The 5,868-nt window shown below is 39.8% G+C and overlaps 1 long non-coding RNA gene across 1 annotated transcript; it reads left to right on the plus strand.

Moving 5' to 3' along the window:
- The first annotated feature begins 2,428 nt into the window (after window positions 1–2,428).
- LOC124172417 lies at window positions 2,429–4,807 on the plus strand. Its single transcript, XR_006868157.1, has 2 exons — window positions 2,429–4,649; window positions 4,742–4,807. It is a non-coding gene; the product is annotated as an uncharacterized LOC124172417 (long non-coding RNA).
- The last annotated feature ends 1,061 nt before the right edge of the window (window positions 4,808–5,868 follow it).

Below are 5,868 nucleotides of genomic sequence, written 5' to 3' on the forward strand. Positions count from 1 at the left end.
ATGAAAGGAATACATTGATGAGCTGACATTTAATGCAACAGTAACAATTAAAAAATATTAAAATTGCACTGGTAACAATTAACTGACCGCAAAAGTACGCCGGGATGGGCTGCTCTCGGGGAAAAGGGTCGAGGATTATCCCCACTAGGAAAGGTCATTAAGGGGAGGAAGCGACTACCTGGTCAGTCCCGAACCGAAAAAAAACTCCGTACGGGGCGAAAAAGAAAATCTCAAACCCTTCGTAGAGCCAAAAGCAACTTCCCGCGAAGGAGCTCGGCTCGAAAAGGTTAAGAATAGTAAATCTCCCGGTCCGGAGGGAATACCCGCGCGTGTCCTCAAAGAGTTAGCTCCACAGATCGCGCCATACTTAGAGATCATATTCAAGAAGTCACTCTCCGAAGGGAAGTTACCGCCTGACTGGAAAATTGCAAGCGTTACACCCATTTTCAAAAAGGGAAACAGAAATGACCCAGGCAACTACCGTCCAATTTCACTAACATCAATTATAGGCAAGATACTTGAACATATCGTTGTTAGTAATATCATGACTTTCTTGGACAGACGTAACTTCCTCCATGACTGTCAGCACGGATTCCGAAAAAATAGATCCTGCGAAACACAGCTCGCGCTCTTTCTTCACGACGTTATAAAATCTGGTGAATCGAAAAGACAAGTTGACGCTCTATTTCTAGATTTTAAGAAAGCTTTCGACACTGTGCCTCACAAAAAACTTTTATACAAATTACAGTCATGCGGATTAAACGAAACAGTTGTAAACTGGATACGCGACTTCCTCAGAGATCGTAAACAAAAAGTAGTTCTCGACGGAATTAGCTCTGATGTTGTAAAAGTTACATCAGGTGTTCCACAAGGAAGCGTAATCGGCCCCCTGTTGTTCATTATATACATTAACGATCTCTGCTCCCGCATTAGCAGTAAAATACGTTTATTTGCTGACGACGCTGTCATCTATCGCGAAATTAGTGATCACTCTGACTATGAAAATCTATCATCGGACTTAAACAACGTTCATTTGTGGAGTCAAGAGTGGGGACTAAAACTTAATCTGAGCAAATGCATGGCGGTACATTTTTTGCGGAATTCGTCCAACATTAACAGTGTTTATGCAGTGGATGGCATTAACATAAAGGCAACAGACGAAGTGAAGTATGATACGATACGATTACGATAACCTCGAACCTCACGTGGGGAACACATATAAAGAATATTTGCGGCATAGCCCTGAAGAAATTAGGATTCGTCAAGCGTATTGTGGGAAGATTTTCGGATGAGAAAGTAAAAGAAAGGTGCTATTTCGCTCTCGTCCGATAGCACCTTGAATATGCAGCGAGTGTATGGGATCCAATGCAGAAAGACTTAATCCGCGAACTGAATAAGATACAAAGGAAGGCTGCGCGTTTCGTCAAAAACCGCTACGGGCGTACAGACAGTGTTACCCAGATGTTAAGCGAATTAGGCTGGGAGCCGTTGGAGACTCGGAGGCTGCGCGCTAGGCTCAGATTGCTTGAACAATTAAGAATGGATATCTTTAAGAGCGACACAGAGAACATAATCTTAGAGCCACACTATATTTCCAGGTCCGACAGAAGCGATAAATTAAGAGAGATTTTTTGCCGAACGGATAGATATGGGAATTCGTTTTTCCCCCGAACAATAAAGGACTTTAATAAACGCTTGTCCCCACCTCGTTAGAGCACTTCTTTTTTTTAATAACTGTAAACGGCTGGTGTCCTAACACCCCCTGCCACACGCCTTTTAGGCGGCTTGCGGGGTATTATGTAGATGTAGATGAACCTTTTTTCGCATATCATTAAATTCATTTTAGGGTTTTGGGACGTTTTTTTTTAGTACATAACTTTTCATATTATTAATTTTTATTTTCTTATTCCAAATTACAGCAAATTAAATTACTATTGAAAAAATATTCATTCCAATTGTTTCAAATCCATTAGATGCAGCTTCAGTTTACTCCACTTGAACCACATCCCTTCGATCCTCTCTCAGTTTCACTCATACTGTTCACTTTTTCCACCTTGGGATATAAAATCACTTCACAAATCAATTGTGCGACTCGATCACCGGAATTAATTTTAAATTCATCGCAACTGTTATTAAAAATTATAATTCCGAGGTTTCCGCGATAATCCCTATCAATCACGCCACCTGATATGTCTATACCATATTTTAAAGCCAATCCAGATCTCGGGGCAACCCGTCCATAGCATCCGCATGGGAGTTCAATTTGCAGGTCCGTTTTTACTAACAGACGACTTCTCGGTAAAACGGTGTAGTCATATGCACTTCTCAGGTCAAATCCAGCCGCATCCGTTGAACCCTTGTATAAGTCGTAAGCGTTTTCAGTTAATTTCTTGCATTTCAGTATGTTACTGCTTAGCGTACTCATGACGAAAATATTTTGCCATAGGTATTGAAACAGCCGAGAATCGCGCGCGCGTATATTTTCCTTCTGCTAGAAACTCCGCGAATGTAAATTAGTCTCGGCAGCGTGGAGACTATATCGGCGACCGAGTTCGTGGCGTCGGCGAGAGAACAATGGCTCAATTAGTTCCGCGCCGCTGGTCGCGCTCGAGTGAGCACGTGCCCAGCGAGGCATGCGCTCCGACTGGGGGATAATGCTGCTCGCGGTCGAGTGAGTTTGTGCCCAGCGAGGCATGCGCTCCGACTGGGGATAATGCTGAGTGCATTATGTGAGGTAGGTTAGTGGATACGGGTGTTTTTGTTGCCAACGCACTATTGTCACCGGCGCGAAATACCACAAGTCTTTTAATCTTTTATAGGGAAGGATTTTCTGTTTTGCGAGTGAAAAAAGGAATCCCCACGAAGTGTGTATAATAATGATAAATTCTAACGTTGAAAGTAGTAGTGAAATTCCTCCAGCGTAAAAATGATGCAGATTGGGTTTTACTTTAAATTAATGATTTTTTGAATACTAATTTGAGAAAATTTCTTGGGCTTGAGCGTCCGAGGGCCCTAAAGAATTTTTTTTCGATTAAATGCTGAATGATTAGTAGTAATCACACCAATTGTTAATTCTCATATAGTAATCATAATCATCTTTGTTTAGATAATGCAGTCTTTCTATTATTAAAGTCTTTAGTGAATCTTCTGTTAATTTTTTAAATACTTCTCTCATAAAATGCCTCATATTGATCGCAAATATTGTGCATCGCACTCGGGTCTGGATCTGTTTCAGCTTTCTGGAGTATTTTTTTAAATTCTTCGTCCGCCTTTTCTTTTATACTGAATATATACTCCTCCAACTCCTTCCAAAGTGTAATCGAACCCACCGGGTGTGCTAAAAGACTGTCCATGATTTTCAATGTGTAATGCAGAATGACTATTCGAGTTATATACTCTGCTTCATGTGGCCGTGCATCGCTTAAGGACTCGCTATTACCTAGATGTGTTTGCATCATGCTAGGTTTTTCCAAAGTGACGCAGATGATGCTGCAATGTGTTGACTTTCAATATTACTCAGAGGACACTTGTGAAACGTTGCTCATGATTGGGGTGGGGGGTATTGCGAAGACTGTGTTTGCATCATGCCAGGTTTTTCCAAAGTGACGCAGATGGTGCTTCAATGTGTTGACTTTCAATCTTACTCAGAGGACACTTGTGAAACATTTCTCATGCCAAGTGATGTAGCAATATCACAGCTCTTTCCTCACGCTTCGAAGATTTTTTGCGTCACTCGTCTTGCTTCATGCTTCGTCATCCGCGGTGAAAGGTCATCTCACATTAGGTTAGTCATTCTTTCATGAAGAAAAATTACACATGTGCGTCACTTGAGACCAGCTGCAAAACTCTTGCTTCATCCTGTTTCATTAGCCTGTGATTACCATATCCGCCCCACTTTGTGGTTCTCCGCTGTTAAATCCCACGTGGTCTCCTCGAGGACACTTGCATAACTCTTGCATCATGCTGCGTATCATCGGTATTGGAAGGTGATCATCGCCTCACTTAGTGGGGGTTAATTCAAGGGTGATGATGAAAGACAGGAAAATTCTTCGATCATCAACTAACTCCTTCAGTTATTTCCCCTATCTGTTACGAAACTACTACCCCTGCTTGAGCATAAAAGTGCTCCATCTTCCTCCACATTCACCAGTTCAATTTGGACGGCGGCAACGATATCGAGAGAGAGAGAGACAGACATTCACCAGTTCCATTTGGACGGCGGCAACGATATCGAGAGAGACAGAACCACAACAGCATCAAGAGTAAGTGAAACCTAGTTATTTTCCTCACGCGTTAGATATTTAACGCTATATTTTATCCATATATATGATGTCTTGTTTCCTCTTTCCAGATGGAGAATTTAAGACGCAAGCTAAGGAGACTAAATAAGGAGCATACGGTCTATCTGAAAAAAGAAAATCTAGTTGTCGGCTTCAAATATGCAATAATATCTTTAATTAAAGTTGAAACAAAATTTGGGGAGGCGATATCCGCCCTCATTGAGGGCGGATGAGAGCGTGGGAGGATATTCCTCCCCAGAAGATATCGAAACATCTTCACAAAAGAGGATATTGAGGCTGTGAACGCGGAGGGAGATCCATTGTTCCTCGTCTGGGACGGGGAAAAGTTGACAGTCGAAGAAGAATAAGGTATCTATCCCATAATTTTTTAATATTACATTTTAATTTTATTGTTTTGTCTTAATAGTATATACTAATTTTTTCTCTTTCTGTCATTTCAGATTTCACCATTATATATTTATATAAATACGTACATTGTATGAATTGAATAAACTTAGTTGAAGGACCAATGTGTTTTCTTTAAGAGAGAAAAGTAGAATAAAAAACCACTATTCTGGTTTCCTGCTGTTGATATCCTGCCAGTGGAGACTCCGGTTTATATACAGGTGAGTGTTTCACATTTTATACCAGTGCATAAGAAGACTTGAATAGTGCAGAGAATTGGTTTTTCGTTAGATATGGAGAAACTTTGCGAAATTTGTTTCACGTATTTCCATGATAGACTTTCTCACGAAGCAAGTGAAGTACATAGAAGACATGTTCAAAGTGTTAGAGATAGTGCTAGAGAAGATAAACTTTGTGAAATTTGCTATACGTATTTCCGAAACCAAGTCTCTCATGAGGGAACCGAAGTTCATCGGAGACATGTTTTACGACAAGTTGGAGCAGGGAATATAAAAGGAATGGTGGAAATTCAATCGGCCGCGAAAAATAGATTAAAGTTTTACTGGGTTAGTGGCTTAGATGAGGGAAGTGATTTAATTACATTTCTGAACAATATCAAGCCGCTGGTCATAGAAAAAATTAAATCTGAAAGTTACACTTCTCCGGTTAAAATCAATGTTTTGGTGAAGTGTACTTTTTCAAAAGATGAACTTTCGGATGAAAGATGGTTTAAAACAGAAAATGTTCGAATATTGGAGACTGACGATGTAGACGAAATTGTAGATCATCTGTTTGCAAAATTGCTAAAAGAAAAATCTGAACATCAGGCAAAGGGATCAGGGTGGACTTTACATGAAATTTCAGGTTTAGAATTGCGAATTAATAAATATCGTCCTTTGGGTGGATCCACTTTCATCGAGCTTCCAAAGAAAATTTATAATACCAAAACAGTAATTAATGTAAAGAATAATGATATATTCTGCTTTAAATATGCGATCTATTCCAAATTTATTGCAGAATCAGCACCAAGATATTTATGCTCCAGAGTCGCAACATATTTAAAGGATAAAAATTTTGAAATAAAGTATGATTGGGATTGTATTAAATATCCGGTTAATTTGAAAGATATTAGTAAATTTGAAAGGCAAAATAATATTTCAATAAATGTTTTTGGCATCGATGA

Source organism: Ischnura elegans, assembly GCF_921293095.1.
Source record: "Ischnura elegans chromosome 13 unlocalized genomic scaffold, ioIscEleg1.1 SUPER_13_unloc_1, whole genome shotgun sequence".
NCBI lineage: Eukaryota > Metazoa > Arthropoda > Insecta > Odonata > Coenagrionidae > Ischnura > Ischnura elegans.